Genomic DNA, 12195 nt, shown 5'->3' with positions numbered 1-12195 from the left:
GAAGGTGGCGGCAATAAGTAAGGTTCTTAGGGTTTCTTTTAGGTGCTGAAAACAAGGTAAGAAATAAGATTAGAACAAGATAAACAAAAGATAAAGAATTGAAAATAAAGTAAATAACCAAGAAATCAAAAGATCTTTTATGAAGGTGAACGGTAAAGATGATGATGGTGAGGATGGATTTGTGGAAAATATATGGATAAGTGTCCTAAAGAGCCCTTCTAGTCTCAATGAAAAGGCAAACACGATATATGGCTATAACCAACCTCCTAATCACGATGAAAAGGCAAATTGGAGTGTGAGATTAATCTCCCTCACAAGAACTTGAAAGAATTCCAGGAGAATAAGCTTCAAAGGCACAAGGCAATCACACTTGCAAAAATTAACTCGTTGTATATTAATAAAAAATCTGCTTTACAAAGTTGAATGAGCCTCCTTATATAGGGGCTGAGTTCTAAAGGTCCTAAATAACTAATGAATAAAATATAATAAACTAACAGTCTTAACTCTGATTTTATAAAATAATAATAACTAAAAATAATGTTTTAACTCATCCTTAATTCCTAATAAAATAATAAATCTTAATCCTAAAAGATAATGCATCGTCATATTAAATTATATTACAAATGAACGTATAGGAATTTCTGCATGCGCTATCTTCACTAAAATGAACGTATCTTGAGTTCCCGTTATCGGATTGATGCGATTCAAGAATTGTTGGAAAGATAAGAGACATATTGTTGTATCTACAAAGACATATTGACCAAATAAGATCAGGATCACATTCAAAAAGTCGTCGCAAGTCTATTACTGTTCTGATCTTCTTTTCCAAGGCTTGGACGAGTGGATTATTTGGAGAGTTATTACTTCTTCCTTTGATGTGAGCCTTGTGATTCATGTATCAATATAGCATGTATCAAAACATATAAACATATAACACTTATGTAGGAAATAGACTTATCACAGGTCTTATTTCCATAAAACAACATCTATATTATAACATGCACTCACCTTAGCCTCACTTAATCCAAATCCACTTCAATGACTTTATCTCTCTTGATCGATCGTAACTCTTCGATCGTTCCGAAAATTGCTTATGTTCGATATCTACACAATCATACATTTGATATGCATATCAGAATTCTAAGTATTGTAATTCGATCCATATTAAATCAAGCTAAAAGAAATGCTTAATAAAATTTTCCACTTTTAGTAGTATCGGTACCCCATGTATGGTACCGATACTTCAATAGTTGTGGTATCGATATCAAGCTTGAGTATCGATACCCATTTTCGATTCTATAATCCTTATTTCAAAATGGTACCGATACTTGCCTTATGGTATCGGTACCCTTGGTATCGATACTACCCTTTAGGTATCGATACTACCCTTTTGGTATCGATACCCCTTGAAAAACTTGTCAAATTTTGGCTTATGGTATCGATACTGTTCAACATGTATCGATACCCACACCCCAAATATCACTTATTTACCTTTGAAGTGTCGGTACCAAATGAATCAATATCGATACTCATAGCCTAGAAGTCACTTTTTAAACCCAAAATTTACCAATGTCAGCTTAAACCCTTCATTTCTTAATCCCTATCATACCCTTAAAGTCAAATACACATACTCAAATAAATTTATATTCATATAACACACCCTTATATTCAAAATGTCATCCTATATCTTGAAACCAAGAATCCTACTAATTTTCCAACATGTTCTAATTTCAATTCTAACACTTCATACTTCTTAATTTAACTAATGACAAGTCAATTTTAGTCTCAGATTCTACTTACAAACTCTCTTCCAAGATTTCACTTATATACCTCTTATCTTTAATCCTTTCTAACTCCTTCATCTTTTGGTTTTAAGATAACTTAAGCTTTCCTTAAGCTTAAGTATCATCTAAGGAACATAAACCAAACTTAAATTCAATGAATAATCAACTAGCAAGAAACTCACCTTTGCTTTTGGTAGCTCACTGAAAGAGGAAGAAGAGTGAAGATATTTCTGGATACTTATTTTAGATTTCCTCATTCTCCACGTGTATTTAATATACCCAATACCAATTTTTATTTCATTTACTGGTCAAATGAGGAGATCAAGAGCTACATGTGGAAGGAGCTCCATGAATGTTATTGCCACGACCTCATCCATCACTTGACATAGACAAGAAAGTCGTTAGGTTGCTGGTCAGATTCGTCACTCGGCCATGGGTCCACTTGGTCACTTCCTCGAGAGCATCTATTTTTTCCATGGCATCTTGGTTTGCATTAGCTCGGGAGGTGCTCTTTCTTTTTCTTTTCCCTTGTTCTCTTTGAACCCAAGAAACATAGGCAACTTGGCCTTTATAATACTCGACAACCCAGAATATTTATTAAACTGGTCCTTGACCACCTTCTTTTCATGGTAGAGTTTCGTGATGAGGTTTTAAAATACCAATGTATTTACGGGTCTCTTTAACAAGCAAAACTTGTTTCACGATGATCCCTACATCAATGGAGCGCCCAACCAAAATTGAGTGCAACATAACCATCCTATGTAGTGAGAATGTGTTATGGGTGGGGATGAGCTTATGTTTCATAAAATGGTTCCATAACTTAGCCCTCGGTTGCAACCTCTCGCGATCCACTGATCGTCGGCTTACTTGCTGCCTATTCTATTTTGTATTTGAAAAGAAGAGGTCCTCCAAAATCCCATGGTAAGTCTCGTTATCTACTCATTTGCGAACGTGGTGTGGCTATCAATAATATCCTGTAATTTAAAGTAATGATTAATAGCTGAAGGGGTAAAACGAATAGAAATACCTCAAACTACCATGACATGTTGGTTAGGCTTAGTAATATTGGCATAAAAGCCTTTTACAAGAGTGGCATTCAACTTCCCCCAATGCCTAGCAAACTTGTACCACTTTGTTGGTTGACAATGTCCATGATAGTGCCTCCAAGGTCGACATCTTCAATATTGAAGAAAAGGAAGCCTAGCTCAAGAAAACCCGATGGTTCTTGAGCCCTTGAAACTGTTCCTGCACTGCTTTATTGATAAACTCGGTGCACTACTAGAAAATATACCTTTAATGACACACGAATGACGACACACGCTAATTTATGACTTGCAAAACATGTGTGTCATAAAAAATGTCATGTTTTTAAAATCTGAACAATTTATGACTTACAATAATGTGTATCATATTAATAGTCGTATTCCAAAAAATTTACAAAAACACGGAGTACAGTTTTAATTGTGTGTCATTTGTAAAAGTCATCTTTTAATTTCCCCCTATTTTCATCCTTTCCCGCTTCCCCGACATACATGTGTGTCCAAATCTCATCTCAAAAAATAAAAAAATCTCCCAAGAAAAAACAGATGTTAATCGAATCTTATGAATCATTTGTTTTCTCAATGGCGGAGGAGGCCGGCGGAGGTTCATCGTTGGATAGAGGAAGAGGAGGAGAGATCATAAGAGCAGTAGGATCAGGCTCGATGGATTCATTGGAATCTCATTGGGTGTTCCCAGGCGAAGACGAATCTGAGATCGAGGACGAGGAAGATAATACAGATATGTCGTATGGAGCTAGAGTAGATTCTGAAGACGAGGATAGTTCGGTGCAGCGTTTGATTCGCACTGAACCGCGCGTTGATTCTTTCAACGTTGAAGCTCTCGAAGTCCATGGCACGCACATAAGTGACTACGAGGTATATTGTTATTGTTTCATGATGCTAATGCAATAAATCAGTCCTTTTTTGTAATCTTGAAAAATCGAATTTGTTTGGAATCTAACTTTATCGCGTTGAGTCATACCTTTTTTTAATGTGCTTTAATTTTGCAGCTTACTTTTATGTGTATACTTGACTTTTGATCTCGGCACTTTGGTATAGAAAGGATAATAATACATGCGTTTCAGACTCTTGGTGTTGTATTTGGTGATGTTGGAACAAGTCCTTTATATATGTTTAGTGTGATGTTTAGCAAGGCACCTATCAACGGAGATGAAGATGTTTTAGAGAACTATCACTGGTTCTATACACTCTACTCGTGATTTCGCTTGTCAAATATGTCCTTATCGTTCTTTGGGCTAATGATGACGGTGAAGGTATGCCAGATGGTCCTCAATCCCAATCAAGTCCTTGTTTATGATCTTTATGCATGCCTTAAACAAATATGTTAAATATTAATTCCATGTCAACTGTTTGACATCATTGTTGCTGTATTTTATGATCTTTCATTCTTTTATGTAGGCCTTAAACAAATATGTTAAGTATATATTCCTTGTCAACTGTTTTACATCATTGTTGCTGCTTTTTCTTGAAGGTGGTACTTTTGCATTTGTACTCATTGATTTATCAGCATGCTAAGGTCAGTCTTCTCCCGAATCTGGTTCCATCAGATACCCGAATATCTAGCTTCATGCTAAAGGTGTTGTCTCCTGAGCTCGAGAGATCACTTAAAATAAAGGAGAGACTAGAGACTTCATTGACTCTGAACAAACTTCTTCTGATGTTAGTGCTTGCTGGCACTTCTATGGTAATAGCTGATGGGTTGTCACCCCAACAATGTCAGGTTTTTATGTGTTACTGTTCTTTCATCTCTTTGTTTACGGAATCATGCTATGGTAGAATACAAAATAACGTTTTATTAAATCTATTTTCATTTTTAATTTTTAGATGATAACTTTTGCATTTTTATTTGTAGTTATGTCTTCTGTTGGTGGCTGAAGGTTGGAGTTGGTGCAATTGAATAAAGTAAGCTGTTATTCCATGTTGTTATCAACTCTATAAAACATTATTGCTTTGCTGACTCACATTTCACTGTTTGTTAGTAAATACTGTTAGAGAGGACATTCCTGTTTCTAATTGACCTTTATGGCTAGGAATCTTTTGCATAATCTAACATGTATGTTATTGAAAATTATTTGTTATTTTGAATATATCATGCGATGGTTATTAACCTGTAGATCTCATAGTTTGATCATGAGTCTACAATTCTTCATTGTGGCTGCCTTTTTCGCGATCATGTGCTGTTTGTAATGATAGTTTAACTTTAGTCGGACTAGAGTTTCTAGTCTAGCTAAATGTTAAATCTGTAGTATTAGAAACAATATGGCCTTTTTCTTTTGCCTTCCCTCCTTTACATCCTATGGTTATGTTCCTTTATGATTTTCTATATATTACAGGTAAATAGTCATTAACTATTGTGTTTTTCTTATTTTCTTTTCTTATTGAGATGCTTTAATATTCTCAACATAACAGGCAAAATGAAAGTAAAAAGATACCTAGATACAGAGACTTTAGAAACAGTTAATAAAAGGTTAATACAAGGTCCAAGTTGATGATAAACATGAACCCGTTAACCATTATCTAAAATTTTAAAATCAGGTTGTTCTGTTACTGCAATATTTATAAACTATATTGTTTTTCTCAATACTTTTGCTTAATATTAACTAAAAATTTCCATTTGTCATGTTTGCTGACCAGGTTCCTTTTTCTCGATCATCCCTGAATCACAATGATGTATTCATTCTTGACAATGTATCAAAAATTTACCTCTTTTATGGTTGCAACTCTAGCATTCAAGAAAGGGCTAAAGCCTTGGAGGTTGTTCAGTATCAAAGAGAATAAGCACACTGGAAAATGTGATGTGGCAACTATAGGTTGGGAATTTCCTTTTAACCCTTCTCCACGTAAAAGTTATTGCAGTTATTCAATGGTTCCTTGTTGCAGAGGATGGAAAATTGGTTGGCGACTCCGATGTTGGTGAATTCTGGAGTTTATTTAGTGGTTATGCACCGATTTCCCGGGACTCAGCTTTGGGTGGTCCTCAACATGTTGATAGTCCTGTAATATTATACTGGTGAGTTTAGCTTTTTTTCTAATACAAGTTGTATTAGTATTCTGAGACAAGTTTATGTTGCATATGTAAAATTGAATAGATATGGTATACCTGTTGGTGATTACCTCCAATATTTTTATAAATAATGCTCTTCTCTAGCTGTTCAACTAGTGAGAATATTATTGATTAAATCAACTTATCCTGTTGGTTTCTGGGTGATACCAATCATGTTATGCCTTTTCTCTTTCTTTGTTTTAAAAGTTTTTTTTTGGTTGTTCGTTTAAATGAAATAACTTACCTTTATTGAGTGACAATTTAAGGTCTTCCATTAACAGGATAAATCTTCAGGGTAAACTATCTCAAATTGGAAGTGATTCATTGGACAAAGATATGCTTGAGAAAGACAAGTGTTATATGCTAGATTGGGTTCTGAAGTTTTTGTCTGGATGGGAAGAACCGCCTTAATAACTGAACGAAAGACATCAATTTCAGCTACAGAGGTAAGGATTATTTCTTCTGCTTTGTCTGGATGTTCCTAGATCATCTAAGCAGTATTTATAAAACTATCTGCAAGGGGTGCTCTGCTTGGGAAGTAGAAGGACATCTCTATTCAAATTACATCTCTCAAGTGATGTTACTCTCATCAGTTCCTTAACTTGTTCACACATAGCAGCCTTCGGTAAACAAGGCAGCCTCCTACATCATAGATAATATGTTCCATCTTTCTGTTAAACTTCGATCTTCCGAAATCCACATCCATAGGTTTCTATCTTTTCTGAATTTACAGTCTGTGGTTTTACAAGATTTATTTACAAGAGAGATTGCGAAAAACCCTATTTTCTCTCAATTTGGGCGGGGTCAAATGGAATTCGGGTTACAATTTCTAAAGTTCTCATTTAGAGAAGTGCCTAATAAGGCATAAAGATATGAGAATGTTAGTGAATGTGAGGAGAATCTATGATATTTAAATGGAAGAATTTGTCCATGCTAGGAGAACCTTAATTGCAATCTTTCTCACTAAATTGCTGCCGATTCTTTTACAGGATTTCCTCAGAAAACAAGACAGGTCAAATGGGACTCGCTTAACATTTTTAACTGAGGGATTAGAAACTTCGATTTTTAAATCCTAGTTCAACAGTTGGCCTCAAACTGTGGACACCAAGCTGTATGATGAAGGACGAGAAAAAGTGGCAGGTTTTTACCTATTGCAACAAATTTGTTGGAAATGGATAAAGAAAGAAAGAAAGAAACAGGGGAAAAAAATAAGAGAAAGGAATCAGCTGTACACTGCTTATTTTATCACTCAAGGGTTCACTTGTTTTCTTTTTTCACCAATATTCAAGCATCAGGTTATGAAGTGAAGGAGCTTCCTGAAGAGGACACATGTTCTTATATAAATTGCAGAGGATCACTAAAAGTAGCTTAATTGCACAAAATAGACTTTTTCCTGAATTGTGGCTTTAAACCTTTATTGTCTCTATTTGTTTTAATTCGATACTATATCAGGTTTGGCGAGTATATGGTCACGAACTGGTTCTAATTCCAGCTCCAGAACAGACTAAGCTCTACAGTGGGGATTGTTATATTGTGCAGTATACATCCTGGAAATGAAAGGGATGAGAGTTTATTTTATGCATGGCTTGGTCATGGAAGTGTACCAGTAAATTTCATTTTTATTTTTATTTTTTCATTTAATTCTTAAGCTTTTGTCTGGCAAACCTGGATGTGCTTGAGATAGGGGTATTACTATCCATCTTGATCCAACGTCCCACATTTGGAATCCTAGACATGTAAAATCTTTCAAAATATCTACAGATAAGTCCACAGTCATGCAAAAGTATTATTCTTTTTTTTTTTATATATAGAAATCTTGTATGTTTATTTCAATGTCTTCAATGCCAATGTTGGATCAGGATTTTTAATCAATAACGAATCCATGAACAACTAGAAGAACCTATGTTGAGAATCTTATAGGTGATACCTTGCTTGAAGTATTAAAGTTTTTGCTCCCTTACCGGGCAGTTATTTGACTAATAAATACTTATTTGGAAGTATAAAGTATGAACTTTCCTTGAGCAGCTAAGTTTAGCATGTTAGTTCCATAATTTCTCCCCCAAACTTAGTATGTCTAGTTCATGTGTCATATTTCAATTTGCCTGAATATCGTCTTTACAGAGAACGAGTTCTTGCTCCCAAGGATGAGAATGATCAAGTTGATGGTGAGAATAACACTGCTTTAATGACACAATATGGTTCAGAAAGCACTAGTGCTTCAATGACACAATATGGTTCTGAAATACAAGTTACAAAAGCACTGGAAGCTTGGATATGGTATCTGTTTACTGTTTGATCATTACCGCACTCCATTGGATCAGATATGCAGAAGGTATGAATTGAAACTTGGGAGAATTGTATTGCACTTAGTAGTTCTCTAACTTATCAAAGTTCTGCATAATCTTAACTAGTTAACAGACTTAATAGTATGCAATGAATCTTCCAAGTTGTGATCTTTTTGCTAGGTAGACAAGGTGTGAATTTGTCTGTTGTCGGCTTCACACCACATAAGATGTACAAGTATGGAGCAAATGGTGAAACTGATGATATGTTGGAATACCATGCTACTTTTGATTTTTCACAAGACTCCCCTTTAGTAGAACTTGATGATGATTTCTTGTGTAAACGCCCGGATGGCGAGGGCATTTGTAGAACTTTATTAGCCGTGAAATTTTGTATCGACATATGATTACAATATTTTTTATAACTTAATGTGAATATTGTATGCAAATGGATTGCTTATATATAATATGATATATTAGTATTATGAGGAATTAAATGTGATTTAGTTTAATTATTTGTCAATCTAATATATATATATATATATATATATATATATATATATATATATAAAATTTACGAAATACAATCACGACCCCTGAATGTGTGTCATCTTTTTTAATGACGGGAGCTTCAATGACGCTCAATGTAAGTCATACATGTGTGTCATAAATTTATGACATACAAATGTGTGTCATCTTAATTTATGACGGGGGCTTCAATGACGCTCAATGCATGTCATAAATGAGCATCATAAATGTGTGTTATAAATGCGCGTCATAAATGTTTGTTATAAATGTGCGTCATAGATTTATGACACACAATTGCACGTCATAAAAAATTCATGTCGGTGGCTTCAACGACATTTGTCTTGTTGTTGCCCACTCTTTTGTCCTTAATTGTACTGTCTTTACATGCCATCTGCGTGGGTGCCTATAGATTAAAAATAACTCATTTAACTAAAAAATAACTGAATATATAATAAAATAAAATAAATTGCAAGTGTTATTTATGCACAAGAGTAAATCTAAAAGGTCGTGGCATCTTCAAAATACTTTATGGGCAGACTCGGGCATTTTGCAAGAAGAGTGTCGATTTGTCACGCAAGGGCGGGGCTCCTTGGTAAACTTTCAGACGCTGACCATTGAATTTGAAGATGGTCCCACCATCTATATTCTTTATATCAATAGCGCCATGAGGGTGGACATGGTGCACTTCAAACAATCCTGACCACAATGACTGTAGTTTACCGGGAAAGAACTTCAGCCTCGAGTTGTAGATGAGCACCTGCTAGCCAACATGAAAATGCCTTGGAAAAAGCATTCGATCATGCCACTTCTTTGTCTTTTCCTTGTAAAGCTTGGCATTTTCATATGATTGTGCTTTAAACTCTTATATTTCATTCATATCCAGTAATATTTGTTCCCCAACTAGTTGCGCATCAAAATTAAGCTTCTTTATAGCCCAATACGCCTTATGCTCTAACTCCACAGGTAAGTGGCATGCTTTCTAATACATCAACTTGAAAGGTGGCATACCCAATGGAATTTTGAATGCGGTTCTATAAGTCCAAAGTTCGTCATATAGATTCGGGGACCAATCATTCCTCATAGGATTCACCACATTCTTCAGGATTTACTTAATCTCACGGTTGGACACTTTAACTTGCCCATTGGTTTATGGGTGATATACCGTGACAATTTTGTGTCACACTCCATATCTTTTCAATTCCTTGACAATTAACTTGTTATCAAAATAAGTGCCTTCATCACTAATGATGGCTCTAGGTGTTCCAAATCATGTGAAGATGTTCTTGTAAAGAAACTTGAGCATGGTTTTAGAGTCATTTCTAAGTGTTGCAATCGCCTCAACCCACGTGGATACATAGTCCACATCAAGCAAGATATACAAGTTTCCAAAAGAAGATGAGAATGGTCCCATGAAATCAATACTCCACACATCAAAGAGCTCGATCTCTAGAATGTTTTGTATTGTCATTTCATGTCGTCTGGAAATGTTCTCAGTGCGCTAGCATCTATCACATGCTTTGTAAAACTCATGAGCATCCTTGAACAGTGAAGGCCAATAAAAGCCTGATGAAGGACCTTAGCAACGGTTCTCGCACATCTAAAATGGCCTCCACAAGGGGTCGTATGATAATGGTGTAAAATGTCACTTTGCTCTTCCTTAGGGACACAACGTTGAATCATTTGGTCTACATTGTTTGAATAAATATGGCTCATCGGAAAAATAGAACTTGGCATTATGCTTGAAATTCTTCATGCCCTTGTTATTCAATTCATAAGTCAAAATACCACTAACAATAAAATCGACTATGTTAGCATACCACGAAATTATCGTGGCATTTAAAATTTTCTCATCAGGGAATTCTTCTTGATATCTAAATTGTCATGACATTTGAAATGTTCTCTAGCCTAGATAGATTGTCTACAACCTGGTTCTCTGTACCTTTTCTATATCACCTTTAAGTCAAATTCTTGCAATAATAGTGTTCATCTAATGAGTCTAGGCTTGGCATACTTCTTGTTCAGTAAGTATTTTATAGCTGAGTGATCGATGTCAATAATAACTTTAGTGCCTATCAAGTATGACCTCTTGAATATCTAATTGTCATGACTTTTGAAATGTTCTCTAGCCTAGATAGATTGTCTACAACTGGTTCTCTGTACCTTTTTATATCCCTTTAAGTCAAATTCTTGCAATAATAGTGTTCATCTAATGAGTCTAGGCTTGGCTTCTTGTTCAGTAAGTATTTTATAGCTGAGTGATCGATGTCAATAATAACTTTAGTGCCTATCAAGTATGACCTAAACTTGTCAATACAAATAACATGTTAAGTAATTCTTTCTTAGTGGTAGTATATTTCAATTGTGCTTCATTCAAGGTACAACTAGCTAATATATAACATGGAAAATTTACCTCGACGTTGCTCAAGCACAGCTCCCATAACATAATCACTTGTATCATACATTAACTCAAATGATGACATCCAATCGAGGGGAACCATAATGGATGTAGAGATAAGTCTTTCTTTCAGCTCAGTGAACTCGCCATGGCTAAATTTATCAAACATGAAGGGTTGATTTTATTGAAGCATGGTGCATAAGGGCTTGAATATTGAAGAGAAATCCTGATGAATCTCTAAGAACCCAACATGTCCAAGGAAACTCCTAATGCCCTTGATAAATATTGGTGGGTAGCTTTTCAATCACCTCGATTTTGGCTTTGTCTACTTCAATGCCCTTATGAGAGATCTAATGGTCGAGCATAATGCCTTTAGTTACCATGGAGTGACATTTTTCCCAATTCAGCACAAGGTCGGTATCCTCACATCGCTTGAGTACCTTTGCCAGATTGGTTAGGCATTTCTCAGTCATCTTCAGAAATAGAGAAATCATCCATAAAGATTTATAGAAAATCCTTAACCATGTCAGAGAACATAGCTTGCATGCAGTGTTGAAAAGTTACCGAGACATTACAGAGTCCAAAAGGCATCCGTCTGAAAGCATAAGTTCCATAGGGACACGTGAAAATTGTCTTCTCTTGGTCCTCTAGTGCGATGTCAATTTGATTATAAATAGAATATCTGTCCAAGAAGCAATAGAATGTATTTTCCGCCAATCGATCCAGCATTTGATCGATGAAGGGTAGAGGAAATTGATCTTTCTTGGTAGTCTTATTTAGCTTGCGATAGTCCATGCATATCCTCCATCCAGTGACGGTGCACATCGACATTATCTCATTGTTTTCATTAATGATTACAGTCGTTCCTCCTTTCATTGGCACGCATTGGACATGACTCACCCATGAACTATTAGATATTGGGTAAATTACTCTATCATCAAGCCATTTGATGGTTTCTTTTATTACCATCTTCTTCATGATTGGGTTTAGTCTTCTTTGTGGCTCTATGGACTTGCCATGGTATTCTTCCAGTAGAATATTATGCATACAAATAGTGGGACTTATCCCCTTCAAATCTGCCATAGTTTATCCTGACACTTTT

The sequence above is a fragment of the Hibiscus syriacus genome, unplaced genomic scaffold (assembly GCF_006381635.1).
Source record: "Hibiscus syriacus cultivar Baekdansim isolate YM2019G1 unplaced genomic scaffold, ASM638163v2 tig00109949_pilon, whole genome shotgun sequence".
Classification (NCBI taxonomy): Eukaryota; Viridiplantae; Streptophyta; class Magnoliopsida; order Malvales; family Malvaceae; genus Hibiscus; species Hibiscus syriacus.
The sequence above is the reverse complement of the archived record's forward strand: the minus strand, read 5'-3'. Positions refer to the sequence as shown.